Source organism: Canis lupus, chromosome X (assembly GCF_011100685.1).
Source record: "Canis lupus familiaris isolate Mischka breed German Shepherd chromosome X, alternate assembly UU_Cfam_GSD_1.0, whole genome shotgun sequence".
Lineage (NCBI taxonomy): Eukaryota > Metazoa > Chordata > Mammalia > Carnivora > Canidae > Canis > Canis lupus.
In genome coordinates, this window is record NC_049260.1 from 7,397,590 (window position 1) to 7,413,534 (window position 15,945).

The following is a 15,945-nucleotide window of genomic DNA, read 5'->3' on the forward strand; positions in this document are numbered from 1 at the left end:
GGGCAGTGGAATTACACATGTCATATAAAAGGCTCTGGCTAAGTTGACGCTAGAAAAACAGAATGGTAAAACCTTCGCCCAAACACTACGGGGAGTGTGAAGTTAATCGAGTGTGCTCATCTGTTAGTGCAAACTCTCGGGTTACATTTTCCTAAATCCTATAGTCCTCTTACAAGTGATAAGGGATCTCGGCTGAGAAAAATAATGTAGCTCGTTCCTATGTGGGATCCCTTAATCCGGGCTGAGGGAGAGGAGGAGAGGAGGACGGGATGAAACCAGAGGTACTCCCCCAGACGACTGAAGCAGACGGCCGTCCTGTACATTATCAACCACGAGAAAAACGTTGCTCGGGTAAACGCACCGGGCGTTGAGATCTCAGCTGTCCAGATTCTCACACACCACCCTCCTCCCTCACCCCCAGCAACTTATTGAAAACAGCCCTTCCTTCTCCAGGCTTCCCTGCTGGCGAATTTGTGGAGTAACGATAGTAACTCATGGATGTAGGACCTCTGACCACATATGAAGTTATTTTGATCGTCCCAGCAACCCTGGGAGGTGGGTGTTTATGGCCTTTTTTTTTCCAGATGGGAGAACGGAGGCTCAGAGAAACTTTGCATCACACGGCCAGTCAATGGATGAGCCAGGACTTAAACCCACAGCAGGACTTTCAGCTCCAAAGCTCCTGCGTTTTCCACTCCAGCAGGCTACAAAAGATTCCCCACCCTACCCCCAAACCAGGTCAACTTTATTGTTCCCTGAGTCATTAAGGATACCACTATCCCTCCAGTTAGGTGAACCAACTTCCTGGGAGTCTGCCTTGATGCCTCCTGGTCCCTCCCCATCACCCACGTCCCCATTCATTGCCGCTCCTGTCTCTTTTGCCTCGGAAACAGCCACACCTCTTCCCAGGCCCCTCTCCTAGGTTCCTGTTTGGTTCACCCACATTCAGTCTGACACCCCATGATTTCTTCTCTATGTTGCTGCCCACGTGGCCTTTCCAAAAGATAAATGGCATCCCTCATTGAAAACTCCCTCATACAATCTGGCCATTTCCTCTCCCTCCAAGCACACTGACTCCCATCCTTCCTACTGGCTCTCAGTATAAGCAGCCCTCTCTTGGGGAAGCTTTCTCTGACTTCCTTCCCAATTAGCTAAAGGACCCCCCTCACCCAGTACAATCTCGCAGCAGTGCATAGCTATACTTCCTAGCTTTCGCTCCGGGCGCACCTTTACCCTGGTTTGTGGGACATTGCATCAGTGTTTTTGCCTCCTACACTAGACTGCTCTCTAGGTGAGCGCATGCTCTGCTTTAGTCTGAGCATGTAGGGCGATGCCCGGCTCAGCACAGGACTTTGATAAATATTGTTCAGTGGATGTTGAGCTTCTCCTTTTTGTTTTTCTCTTTCCTTGTCCTCTCTCCATTCCTGCCTCTTCATCCTTATCCCACTGCTTGTCCCAATGTCACTGGATCTTGTTCTCTTACTTGGTTTTAATTGGAAAGAAATCCATGCCAAAGCAGTAAATATGGTGATTACAGGTGTTGCTCTGTCTAGATCCATTCGTTTCTACTAGAACACTCTTGATGCCTTAAAAGGTAATGAAATTGGGATGCCTGGATGGCTCAGTGGTTGAGCGTCTGCCTTCAGCTCAGGGAGTGATCCTGGGGTCCTGGGATCAAGTCCCGCATCAGGCTCCCCGGAGGGAGCCTGCTTCTTCCTCTGCCTGTGTCTCTGCCTCTCTCTGTGTCTCTCATGAATAAGTAAATAAAATCTTAAAAGAAAAGGTAATGAAATTATTCTCTATCTCTGGGATATTAGGCATCCCTGTGTGATGGGGGAGTCATACTGTATTTCATGAGTTCTCAGGGGGGGAATTCTTTCGGATTCGGCATAGCTGGTATCAGGATGTATCCTACACTTGTTGCTGCCTAGACTGCAGTCATGCTATAATTGCCTTGCCTGCCCATGAACATAGAAGTTCATACTGTTTTCACTTCTTTTGAGGTCTAGACATTATTTGAAATAAGATGCACCCATTAGGAAAGGAGAAGTCATGTACCTGGCAAAGCCTATCAAAGAAATGGAAAGGAGGAAGGGATTCCCCCCAGACCAGAGGAAGACCCTCTCATGGCTCAGGGGGGACTGGAGGAAAGTTGCCTGGACAGGTACCCAGGAGATCTATGGAATCCACCAAGCATGCTGGTTCTAAATGCATTTGTGGACATGTGTTAGAAAGGTTAAAGAATTAGCTCACTGCGAAGTGTAGCAACTTGGTAGATATTCCTGTGGGTGTGAATAGACAAGTCCATTCCCAGGGAGGACCACGTGAGGAAAGATTATAGTTCTGATGTGGTTCTGGGAGTGGGGAGGACCACAGAATCCAGTCCACAGCAGTGGCTTGATCAAAGTGTAGAGCCCTATCATGATGAGCACTGGGTGACATAGAGAAGTGCTAAATTAGTATACTGTACATCTGAAACTAATATAACACTGTATATTCACTAACTGGGTTAAAATAAAAATTTAAAAAGTATAGACCCTCTATTTCTCACTTATTTTCATTGAACTTGAGATAAGATACAACACCAAGAAAAAAAAATTCTTCCAGTTAGAGTATAAAACAATGTTTTCTTAGCATTTAAATATGTCATGCTACATTTACTGAAAGAACTCTTTTAGGCATACTTAGACCAATTTTTAAAAAATAAATCCTATGTTCCTCCTGTATGCACATATGCGGAAAATATAAGATAAACTTTTTAAGATTTCAACTTCTCTAAATCACTTGTCAGTTGGGAGCTGCTGCGTGTGTGCTTTTGCGTACCATGCTATGACGCTCTGTGCCAAAATACATTTCCTTTAAGAGAGCTTCTCTGCTATCTGTGAGTCTCTACCAAAAAGCAGAGGGATGTGTTAGGTGGGGAGTGGAGAAAGAGAGCGGGGTCTGGGGGTAACTTTCGGGGGCATAACACCTTGAGAGGTCCACCCTCAAGACCCCCTGGAGAACTGTTGTTACGGATTGAAGGCAGGGAAATGTTCTAACCTGTTGTTCATAAAACCAGAGGCTTTGAGCAATGAATTCACTGGCCCGGTGTCCCGCCACTGCTGTTGGAAAAGCTTTCAAGCTGTCAAATGAGTGAAGTATGAAGTTATGAAGTGACCATGTGTTTCTAAAGCACGTTACTTTTTGGAAAACACCTTGAAAGGAGGAAGCTTATGTCTGAGATCACATAGATTGCTACAGAAGGCAGGGGGCTTGAGAGCAAGACTCTCAGACGCAAAAATGTTCTCTGAAAAGCAAAGCTTAGGCGGCTGAGTGGGCGACATTACATCCAGGCTGCCAGTGTGTGTGTGTGTGTGTGTGTGTGTGTGTGTGTGTACTTCTTCCTCTGTCCCTTAAATTTTCTTTTTTTTTTAAATTTTTATTTATTTATGATAGTCACACAGAGAAAGAGAGAGAGGCAGAGACACAGGCAGAGGGAGAAGCAGGCTCCATGCACCAGGAGCCCGACGTGGGATTCGATCCCAGGTCTCCAGGATCGCGCCCTGGGCCAAAGGCAGGCGCCAAACTGCTGTGCCACCCAGGGATCCCTCCTCTGTCCCTTAATTGTGTCCTTGAAGACATCCATCTCAGATCCAATGACTGTTTATCAACTGGCCTCATGTCCGGAATTGTGCCAGGTGCTTTCATGGATACCACCCTTCTCAACACTCCTAACTGTCCAATGACATGCGTATTTGTGTCTCCATGGATGGATGAAGGAAACCAAATCCCAGAAAAATTTAACATGACTTGACCAAACCCACCATCCACTGCTTTGTGTCTTAACTTTAAACCAAGCATAGCAGTTCGAGTGAACTCGTTATCCATTCTCTAGAGCTGATAGACCCTTTTGTTCCCCCGAGGCAATGCATGAGGTGTGTGTTAGCACAGATCTAACTAACTGTACAATTAGAGACCCAAGGTGGGGGTGGGAGGGAGGGGAATAATTGTGGTTTAAATAACCCAAGGCCTCCGTTGCAGAACAATACCTATAAATAATGCAGCATTTCCGGGCTTAGGCTTTTTAACCAGAATTCCAATTCTGTCACGTGTTAAAACTCAAACTGTCAAATTGAGGAGGTTCTGCTTAATTTCATTTCTGCCTCAAGTTTAGACAAGTGAAGAGCAACTCACAAGAGCTAATGCATGAGGACGTGCAGTTGGAGCCATTCTTTACGCAGATCCAGCTATTAAGTACCACGCATATTTGAAAATGCTACATTCCACAAAGCACTGCTATCCATTTTTATTTTCCTTTTAAATAAAAAATAAAATTAACTGAACCCTTGGCAATAATATATAAAGGAACTTAATTTCTCTGAAAGGTTCACTCGCAGAAGATTCCTTTCTATGTGATTGCAAGCAATTAATTAAAATATGGAAATGTACTTTTACATTTAACTAGAAACCCTAGTCTTGTCTATCACCTTCCCAGCTAACCTTTCTTCAAATATAAATATATTTTAAATTGGTTTTGCCAATGCCCTAGATACTTGGCGAATCCTACTGACACAAACCAGTTATTAATTCATGCTCCCTAGTTCTAAGCCTTATATATACAACCTCAGAAGTAACAGCAGCTGCCTTCGTCTGCCTCATAAGGACTGTCACTGGAACTTGAACCTTAATAATTTCCAGTGGTTAAAAACCAGTATGAAAGCTCTCGAGGTACTTGGCATTTTGAAAATATCCCCTCTTTGTGTGTGTGGCACCCTAGGAATCCCCGATGCCTCCAAGAAAGTGTGGTCTTAAGAATTTCATTAACAACATGTAAAGAGGTAGCATCCAGCAATCTGTCATTCACAGATGCTCTGCACGGAGCAAAGTGGCATCTTTCTTCTTGTAAGTGCAACCAAGTTCGTTGGCATCTACCTGACGTGCTCTGACACGGAAATCATCTGGTCACTGAAAGCATGAACAACATGGCCTGCGCCTTACCTGACTTCTGCCCATCAGTTGGGAAGCTGTGACTTAGAGAATGTCCCTCAGGATGATCAGTGAACAAGTCAGTGGTCAGGTAAGTTTGTAGCAATTCATATTTCATATGCTGCACACTCAAGAGGCAATGAGATTTCTCTTGGCAGAAATGCTATCGGTGGCATGAAGATTTGGTTTAAATTCATCTGTCTCTGATATACCCGCTTTTCCTCCAGAGTACTTAGCATAGGACTTCAAAAGGCACTCAATAAATATTTGCCGAATGAACGTAACAGGAATTAATAACGCGAAATGTTTTTGAAAAGGTAATTGATGTCAAATGGTAGGCAGAGAAAGCCAGAGAAAGTTCACCAGGGATAGGAATGCTGTGTACAAATCTGGTACAGTGTCCAAGGAAAGAATTTACATTTAATAAATAACTTTTGAAACCAGGTTCTTTTATGTCATTGCCTCTGGACTAGGCCACACTGGCAGCAGCAGAATCCCAGCCAAACACACCCTGATAGCAGTTTGAGAAAGGGAAGTATAAACCATAACTAAATGTTAGAAAGGATCCCATGAGGAAACACTTTGTCATCAGTTTTGTCGGAGATCTTTAAGAACAGAACAACACATGCATGCACGTGTACGTGCGCACACACACACGCACACCTCTTTAAATTCTTTATGGAATCGAGAGGCCAAGCTGGATAACATATAGAGGGCCTTGACATCCCCTCCACAGCATGGAAGACAATAAAAGTTAGGACACCTTCCTTCACATTTAGCCCCAAGGCTAGGTTAACACAGTACAGCGGAACTTTGACTTGCCCCATCTCCATTCTGGGCCCGGGTTGTCAGACAGTTTCCTAACTTTTACACATCACACAGATAAGAAATGAATCCTACCTGCATGTAGCAGTGGGGCAAACTGAGGGAGCTGCGTGGCCCAGAGATAACCTTCAGGGGGACACCCCCCAGCCCAGGCACAGCTTGATGACCCAGATGACAAAAGAGACCAACATCTGGGCAGGTCTGTGACCCATTCATTGTCTCCCAGGGCTCAGCCACTGGTCTGAATCTTGGCCTGAAAGAATATTCATTAGTCTGATCAGCCAAAAAACCAGCCACCAGGCCAGTCTGCAGCCAACCACACCTCATACGCTACACTCCTTCCGGGAGTCACAACACATGCTGGCCGATGACCACGGCAAGGCTCTGACAAGACCTGTTTCTCTTTGTCTTTTTTCTTCCCCTAGTACTTTTTAATCTCCTTCAATCCAGACACCTCTTAACGTCTCCCAGATCTAAAGAGGCTGTCGAGCGGCTGTCCCCTCCACACAACAGGCTAGCGGTGGCTCCGAGGGGCTGATGCGACAGCACGGCATCCTACCTACTGCCTTGCGCGGCAGGATCAGTCCGGACCCTCAAATAACTAATCTTCCAGAAGGAATCCTCCTGAAACTCCATTAACACCAAGGTGTTAAATACAATCATCCCTCTTATTGTCCCCACATGAGCAGCCGAGGAGCCAAGGACCAGTAGGTTGCGGAGTCAGGGCCCTGGTGGCCTGCGGGAACTCGCGTGCCACCGGCCAGGAAAACACTAGACGTGAGATCCAACCTCCCGCCCTTTACCCGGGGCCCTCCCCACCCCAGGAGACCTATCTATCTTTCTGCTTATATATTCCCCTGGCTGTTGATGTAATTAGTATATAATAACTGTGTACATATTAACTCACAGGAAGAACAGCGGACACGCTGGCCGACTTGGCCTGGGGCCATCTCATCCGCGGGGTGAGACAACCCGGTATAAACATCTGTTATTAACCGTATATTTTCCAATAAGGGTTCTGGGCCTCCTGGGTTACTGATGCCCATTGAAAGCAACGCACTTACAGGACTCCTGTTTTTTCTGAGCACGACCGAGAGAACTGCTCCGAAACGTCTGCCCAGAGTCCTCTCCGTCCTGCGGCTTTTGCTGTCAAGAACTTGATTTACTAAAACGTCCACCGCACCCCGCGATCCGCGCCTCTAGGTCTCGCTCTCCTGGGGCGGGCAGGCTCCGTTTGAACTACGTTCCTGCGAACGGCTCTGCTTTCTCGAGTCAAGGGCCCTAAACAAAACTGGCCATGGCTTTTGTGTTTCCGAGCGGGGAGCCGCCACTCCCTGTATTACACCGTAGCCCGAGCAGAGGCCGGGCAATCGATCGCCAGCAATGGTTTAAAAAGTGCTCACCCCCTCAGACCCGCTTGCTGGCGCCGGTTACTTTTCTGGACGTCGGTTTCCAAACCTGAGGAATCGGAAACCGGGTCCTCATGCCACTTGCCGCAGCCAGTAGCACAATCCTGTTCCCCCAACTTTTAGGATTAAGTCACTGTGCATGACAGGAAACGACAGTATGACTCGGACAGCTGAGCAGTCACATCACTCCAACACAATCAACCCAGCTAACTCAATTAAGAACCACCCCCCCTCCTTGGCATGAGCTAAATAAAAAATAATTCCAAATAAGAAAACGATTCCTGATTCCAGATCACATTCGGACAGCTCTACTGTAAGAAAACTGACTTTCTTTTCCAAAGTTTTACCCATGCCCCCAAACTCGGCTGGCATAGTTCTTTCCTCCTTCCTCGGGCTGCCTCTTTTAATTGGCTGCTCCCACGTCTAACTACAATTGCCCTGAAAGTCTGGCAAACACTTTCGCATTTCCATGTTTAATTACATTCAGACTGAGATTTTTGTATACACACAGAGTATAGCCAAATTCGAACTCAATCGACCGCAATGCCTTTGACATCAAGCTCTTATTCATCATTCTCGCCTTATATATAAACAGACATACGCTACTTGTCAAAATGCGCGAGTGATCTTTACATTGTCTAGAACAAAGAGCCCAGCCCGGCTTCTTTCTTTCCTCAGTGTCTCAGAAGTTGTCCTTTACTACATGTGCAGGATGCAGGGATTTTGCTGCTGCGTGATTGAAAAACGATACCTGCAGACTGCCTTTTTAGTGACAAATTGCACTTCTGCGGAATATCACACTGCCTGTGGTTTTAAGAACCCACTTAGATTTACTATTACTTCCTTGGGGACTCAGCCTTCTCACAAAGCACCCCAAGGCTCATTTCCAGTGTTTCAGAGTGCGACAAAGATGAGAAAGTTGCTCATCACGATGGTCTACAAACTCTTGGCTAGTAAAAACGCTCTCTGGAATGGCTAAGGTGCTAAAATCATCGCCCCTGTGAATTCCTGGTGTATAAAACAGGCAGGAAAAGTTGTCTGGAGGTATTTGCGGAGAACTGTGTCTGTTCGGGAGGGAGCTGTGGGGTTGGAGGCTGAGCTACGCCTCTCCCTTTGCTTCCTGGGTGAGAGCAGCGAGACGTGGCACTTAGCTGAAGCGAGCAGAGAGAGATCGGTAAGACTCACCGGCTTCCCCATTTTTCCCAGGACGGGGGATTTTGTTCCTCAGCTGTGATCTGGAAGAGACAAACCTGTAGGTCCTCCAAGCAGGCTGCCTCGGATCAGCTGAACGGCTGGGGCGTTCAGGAAGCTTGCTCTGTCCAGCTCCGAATCACTCCCCTTTCCAGGCTGTGTGCTTACACGCCTCCCAGTCAGCGCAAAAATCTGCCAAACTCAGGTCAGCCTAACAGGTTTCCTTATATAGGTAAACATGAATTGCATTCCTGGTGAAAGAAGTTAACTAGGAATCCCGGTAACCTGGTTAACTCTATACATGCCAGAATGGCTGGGAGTCCGTCAGCCTGCGCAGGGTTTGGTTGCAGCACAAAGGGATTTGTGCCATTTAATTAAAATCATCTTTATCCTGGCAGTCTGTGAAATTGGCCCTTCTAGGAGGACTGTGAGTCAACAGTGAGTATTTTATATCAGGAGCTGTGACCAACCTCATATTATCCAAAGGCACAGTAGGGAGCAAAACCAAAGTAGAGGACGGTTTTGTTTGCCTTCCGTGTTTTTAAAACCAGGATAACTTGTCTTGAAATGATTTTCAAAGAAGTGAATAGAAAGAGGTGATGGGAAGAGAATGTGAATAAGTCTCCATGAAATAAGGCTCAAATGCCTTACGTGGGCACAGTAACTAATAGTTATTCGACCTTCCCAGGCCCTTAGTAGATAATGCAATATGATCATTTGGAGTTTACTCCCTTTACAAGCTAGTAATTGCTACTGTATTTTTTTGATGGGCAAAATGACACATAATGACATCTCTTTATTCCCTGTAATAACCCTCCTGAGCCCACACATTGAAGCGTTATTTGATGGCTTCAGGAAGGAAATCTAACACATGTGAATTTGCATAATTACACGGAAAATTGTTTTCAACAGCTTCCCGGACTTAAGGAGATAAGAAAATCCATCTTTAAAAGAACTCCTGGAAGGCCCAACAATGGGCTCAAAACATAATTTTTAAATGTAAGTATGTAACATATCAATTGTCTAATAATTGGCTCGCCCCACCCCCCATATTTATCTACCACCAAGTAAAGTAATAATCCTTTTCAAGTCTAACCAACTCCACTGCAGTCTTCCTGTGACTCGGAGACCCCCAAGACTTCCCAGTCCCCAGGGGCTGGAGGTGAAGCTTGCCCACTAAATAAAAGCTATCTTCAGCTGGGTCATTTGTCCCTCCCTTTTTGCACCCCCTGGGTGACTGCTCCTTGGGTAGTGTCAATCTTAGTAAAAATAGCTCCGTGCTGGGTTTTAGGCCCCTGCTCAGGAAAGGGGAGAGAATGTTTACATACCTCCTAAGCCAGCACCAGCACAAACCAATCGTCAAGAGTTTCTGCGGGGGCGGGGGTGGGGGGGGTGGGACGCTCCTAGCACTGCCTGATTCCAGTCCATGTTCGCTCAAATAAACTCTTGAAAATTGGGGGGGGGGGGGGAAGAAGAGGAAGAGCTTCTGCTAAGAGCAGTGAAGGGCAAAAATCACACTGTCAGGACGGGCGACCAATCTTTGGATAGCATTTTACACCAGGCAAAGATTTTTGCATCCAGTTTCTCTTCATATCTCCACAGGAACACTGTGAAGTGTGTGTGTTATTTCCTTTTTATGATAACAAAACTAACTCGCAGAGATACAGTGATTGCTCTAAAGTCTCATGATTGGCTTGTGGCAGATCCCAAATCTCAGATCTTCTAGAATTTAATGCCAGTAGAATTTCCAAAAGTAGAACCAACTTAAAGGCACAGAAGAACATTAAAATGGCAGTTTTCCATGCTCAAATATAATTTTTAATAATCGTCTGCCCGGAGAGTTTAAATGCAATATACGAACTGATTAAAATACTCTTTCTATAGTCATAACTTACCACAAAAATGACTCCAGAAAGATCATAAAATGAGATAGGAAGTATATTTTTATTGAATACGAATTTGGGTTATAAAATATTATGAAGATGTAATTGCAAATATTGCACACATTTTTCTGTTCGCAGTACACACATTTCTATGGCATCAAGTTAAGACTCATCTCGACTCCCCCACTGGCAGGAATATTAGTGTTTTTTACTTTTTGGGTTTTCATTAATCTTAAATAAAACTCTGTGTACCATGCTAGGTAAATGGCTTTCAGTACTAGAGTCCATTTACGATCCTGCACCCTTTATGTTCTCATAATTCCCGCTGAAGCAAGTTCTGTTTATGCAGGAACTTTAGACTTTATTAACATGTTGATGCAAGACAAAGAATGCATTTTTTTTCCTAGGGCAGGCTAAACCTTTAAGTGCCTTAAGCTGGCCTCCAAATTTGTTCTTACAATTCTAAGCAAACAATCATTTAGGTTTTAAACACAAAATATCTTAGGCTATAATTATTGAATTGGAAGGGTCAAAACGAAATTTGGATCTCAAAGTAGCATATTTCAAAGAAGGAATATAACCCTCTACTAAATCCATTTTGGATGCCTCAAGAAATGGTTTGGGAAAGGCTGTGCCACAAAGCAGCCTGGATCCGACCTAACCATAGAAGCCCCCAATGACAGAGCACTTACGGCTGAATAATTACACTGTGCCAAAAAAACAGCATTTATGGGAAACTGAATAAAATACAAGACCTACTTGAAGAGGAGAAAATATCATAGTGGTTGAAGGTAAACATCAGGGGATAGATTTTAGAAATTCCCGATGACATACGACTAATGAGTAGTTGAGCCATAATTCCAAGCTTGGTCCATCAGACTCCAGAACGCTTGTTAGTTCTATGGCGCCCTGGGTGTACCACACCAACCAAGGAAGTGCAAATGCCTTTGAGTCAGAATGTGCTTCCATGCTGGTTCCGTGTCTTGGTCGTGTGACCTTGGGCAAGTCACTTATGTTCTGAAGCCTCATCTCCAAAGTGAAAACAATGGCTACACGTCTCACAGATTTACTGAAAGTACCTAACAGGTGTCCCCCCCCCCCCCAATCATTCCCAATGAATGTATTGATGCTTCTTACGGCCCAGGCATTTTTCTAGGCCCTAGGTAAACAGCCACGAGTAAGTTAGGCATGTCTCCCCCATCATGGAGCTAATGATCTTCAAGGAAAGGCTGTGCACATCTATATTATGGGATATGAAACTCTGACATTTCCCTGGATCTCTGGAATTTAACTGGAGTTCCACATCAATATATAAACATTCATAGACAAATGTCCGAACTAACGCTTTCACTGTAGTTACTGCAGGTTGCTCTCACTGGCCAGAGGCCGGCCTTACCATGATTAGACTTAGGGGGCCTGGGCTGAGCCAAATAAGGTAAATATCAGGGAAAGGTAAAACTCGATGCATCCATCATATCATGAAACATCCTTCGAAAAACTGAGGAGGACTGGCACGTGTTCAATTGCAAAAACACTTTGAAGATGCTTGGGAAGCTGGATGTACAAGGAGTTATTTTCATCATTAATTCTGTATATGAAGAAGTGATGGAAAAGCATAATACTATAGCCCATTATCTATCTACTAATGTATCTTTAGTTCATATCCATTCAAGAAGCATTTAAGGGGTCTTATGGCAAGGGTCTGTGTAGGATACAAATAGGAAAGGGTACACGGAAAAAGAATTGTCCCTAGCTTTAGTGGAGCTTTCTATGTAAACGTTATGGTGCTGTGTTGGGCAGGATGGGCGAGGTCATGCTCTGGTAACAAGGAACCCCCCGATCTCAGTGGCTTGTAAACAACAAAGGTGTTTTTCTCACTCGTGCCACATATTTACACAGATTAGCAGGGAAGGCTCTCCTATTCATAGCCACTTAGGAGCCCAGGCCGATGAAGGGTTCCTTTCAACACATGCTTTCACGGTGGCTGAGATGGGAAATGGGGACTTGGTGAATCATGCAGCACTGCCTTTCGAAACTTCACTTCATAAGGGACACTCAGGGCAGCCCCAGTGGCGCAGCGGTTTAGTGCCGCCTGCAGCCTGGGGTGTGATTCTGGAGACCCGGGATCCAGTCCCACGTCGGGCTCCCTGCATGGAGCCTGCTTCTCCCTCTGCCTGTGTCTCTGCCTCTCTCTCTCTCTCTCTCTCTCTGAATAAACAAATCTTAAAAAAAAAAATAAGGGACACTCAAACTTCTGCTCACCTTTCATTGGCCACAGCAAGTCCTCCGGCCCTGCTGAAGTTCAAGGCAACAGTGAGAACTAGAATCCGTGACAAATGAAGACATGACAGATATGGCCAACCATGTGGCTGGAGGCAAGCCTCAGTGAGCTGGGCATAGTCAATACCCTTGATGGCGCAATGACTGGCATCGTAAGTTCGGGAGTTCCTGGCCTGCTCCAGTTTCCATTAGAGTGCTGGCTGAAAGGTGGACTCAGAGATTAATCAGTGGTGCTGGCTGAACCTTGAGGGAAACAGCGACATTTAAAAAGAATGTCCTGAGGCAGGCGCTTCTTAATATTTCTATCAGTTACTCGAGTGATGAAATAAAAGACAAGTTGATTTAATTTGCAGATGGTGCCAAATTGGATAGCTAACACCTCAGAGGATTGTATTATAATTCTAAATGACCTTGAATAAAGGGGGGGGGGATGACGTTAAGAAAAAGGCAGCTTACGTCCAACAGGGACAAACAGAGGACTGGAACGCACGGGCTACACAGTATGTGGTAGGAAAACCAGAGTGAGCAAATACAAGTCCGTACTTTGGTTAGATCCTGACAGCTTAGCACTTTTACTCAGTACTTTTACTTGGTGTGGTGGTATTAACCATGGGAGTGCTGGAAACTAGGAATTCTCAGAGCACTGCCTGACTGGAGATCTTCATTTTAAGAAACAAGAAATCAGAGCAAATTCAGAGGCAAAAGCCAAAATTTCCAAAAGACCGTGTACCCTACTAGGTCAGGAGTCGGCAAGCTTTTTTTTGCCAAGGACCAGCGAGTCAATATTTTCACCTTTGCCACTTGTAAGTCTCCCTCCCTACAACTACTCCACTCTGCTGCTGGGGTCCCACGGGGCCACAGATAATATGTAAATGAATGGGCATGGGTGGGTGCCAATAAAACTTTATTGTTGAAACTGGGCAGCTACCCTTGGGCTATACGGTGTAGACCCATGCTCTCTCTACATTGTAAGAAGCATCCCAGAATGGCAAGGTACTCATAGGTACTTGATTGCAAGTGCCGAGAAGGTAAGAGGGACCCTATTTTGGCTATTTTCCTATTGTTCATGTTCCCTTAACAGTGCTTTCTACACAGGCGCTAGTGAATACATTGGTGACATAAATGAAATGAAATTAGCTAGAAATGTCACTACACCGGCCTCCTTATAAAATATTCAAAAAGAACTAGAATATGTACTTCTTGAAGAGGTCATGGAAATACAATCCAAAATAGCATTTCCCATCTGAATTTGCCAAATGCTTATCAATTACATTGCCTTCTTGCTACAAAAAGATCAAGGATGAAAAAATACAAGAAAACCTTGAAGGATTACAATAACGAAATTAAAGGAGACAAAAATTTGCAGCAAGATATAAGCACACGGCATTTAAAATTTTTTCCTCTCCAAGTTCTTCGTAACCAGCTGAAGTCAATGAAACAAATGTTGTCTTTATTAGACAAAGGCGAAAATGGAGACAAGGAACGTTAAGTCAATTGTCTAATGCCAATAAGCTCTCCCTAACATACTCATCTTGTTCAGACCTCAGGACCTTTGTATATGCTATTCCCGTTGCCTGGAACTCTTCTCCTGGTGTGGAAGGCAGAATGGTGGCCTCCCAAAGATGTCCCCATCTGAATTCCTGGAACTTGTGAACATGTATGTTAAATGGCAAGGGGAGATTGATTATGCAAATGGAATTAAGGTTGCTAGCAGGCTGAATTTAAGATAAGAAGATTATCCTGGATTATCCAGGTGGGCCCAATATAATCACAAGGTCCATATAATGTGGAAGAGGGAGGCAGAAGGATGAGCGTCTGAGCAATGCCATGTGAAAGACTGGACTAGCTATTGGTGGCTTTGCAAATGGAGGAAGGAGACCACGATCCAAGGAATGTGGGCAGCCTCTGGAAGCTGGGAACAGATTCTCCCCTAGAGCCTCTAGAAGGAATGTGACCCCGTAGACACCTTGACGTTAGCCCAGTGAGACCTATGTTACACTTTTGACCTCAAGAACTGTAAGATAATAAATTTGGGCTGTTTTAAGCTGCTAAGCTTATAATTTGCCACAGCAGCAACAGGAAACCAATATACCTGGTATCTTCACTGCTAGCTCCTACACTCTCAGAATGTATGCAAACGTCTTCTTCTCCAGTAGGGGGCCACCTACGATAACCAGGGCTGACAGTTCCCTCCCATCCCACCTCCCGTGGTTCTCTATCAATTTACTGGTTTTATTTCCTTCACAGCTCTGGTCACTATCCAACTACTACCATAGTTCATTCATTGGAAAGCAAAAAAAAAAAAAAAAAAAAAAAAAAAAAAAAAAGAAAGAAAAACAGAAAAGGCCCAACTTGACCAAAAAAATAGGCCACAGTGACACACTTGAAAAAAGAAACGGCGGTGGTCATTTTATATGTCTCGGAGCAGGAATGTTGGAGAAAGAACCAGGTTTGGATTAAGTAAAGAACATTTATGTTGGATGAAAAGACCTTCTTGACGGTAGTTGGAGTAATTGCACGATGCAACAGGCTGCCAAGAAGGGCCGTGGAGGCCCAGATTGTGGCAACACTCACGAGAGAGATTAGATAAGTTGAGTCAAGAGAATAAGTGGGGCTCAGCCTAGAGCATTTATTTGATGACCTGCTTGTTCTTCCTCTAACTTTAAAATGTGTGTAGCACAAAGCAATGAATCACCGGGCAACATCTGCATGTAATTGCATTTCTGTTCCAATAATAAATGTTTCAACTGCTATGCTATTTACGAAAGCTGTTATCATAAAGAGCCAAGTGGGGGAAATTTGAAACACAAATGCTTATCTTCAGAAACCTTGCCTTTGCAAGTCGGTGTCCTAGGACCGAGACAGCAACTTTGCTGTAGTATCTGAACTGTCCTGAGGAGTTTGTTTTTGTAATCCTATTTGAAATTGGTTTTGAGGGGTTTGATTCCCTGTAAAAGCCCTGTCACCCATGGTTTTCGTACTGTTTTTTTGAACCCGAGAAGGAGCAAAGGCTAGAAATTGTCCAGATTTTCCTCTCAGACCTACTGTCTGATTTTTGGACCCATTGTCAACGAGGGAGAAAAGGGGTCTTGCACCTTTGTTTTAGTCAAGAATGCTTATTCTCAAAACAGAAGACTAGAGTTACAGATTTTCCCCCACCCACCCTACTCCCACAAACTACCCCCACCCTGGGGATCTGGGGCCTTTACATTGCTCACAAAATCCCAGGACATTTAAAAATTATTAACAACCCATGGAGAATAGAGTAGGAAATCAAAGAAACTCTTAGTCCCTCTGGCCAGTCTTGCCCTCCCACTTCCCCACAGCGGCAGACAATTTTTCTGTATGCCTTCATGCAAGAGAAGCTGACCTCCCCACAAAACCACTGG

General features: G+C 44.7%; 1 protein-coding gene and 1 long non-coding RNA gene across 3 annotated transcripts in view; one reads left to right on the forward strand and one right to left on the reverse strand.

The window, feature by feature from the left end:
- The window catches only part of MID1 (midline 1), a 356,780-nt gene extending 348,198 nt beyond the window's left edge, over positions 1 to 8,582 (reverse strand). For both annotated transcript variants that reach the window (XM_038586808.1, XM_038586804.1), the window contains exon 1: positions 8,388 to 8,582. The gene's annotated coding sequence lies outside the window, so the exon portion shown is untranslated. The remainder of the gene's footprint in view (positions 1 to 8,387) is intronic.
- On the forward strand, positions 8,194 to 12,902 carry LOC111094668. Its single transcript, XR_005386110.1, has 3 exons — positions 8,194 to 8,376; positions 9,306 to 9,392; positions 12,555 to 12,902. It is a non-coding gene; the product is annotated as an uncharacterized LOC111094668 (long non-coding RNA).
- The last annotated feature ends 3,043 nt before the right edge of the window (positions 12,903 to 15,945 follow it).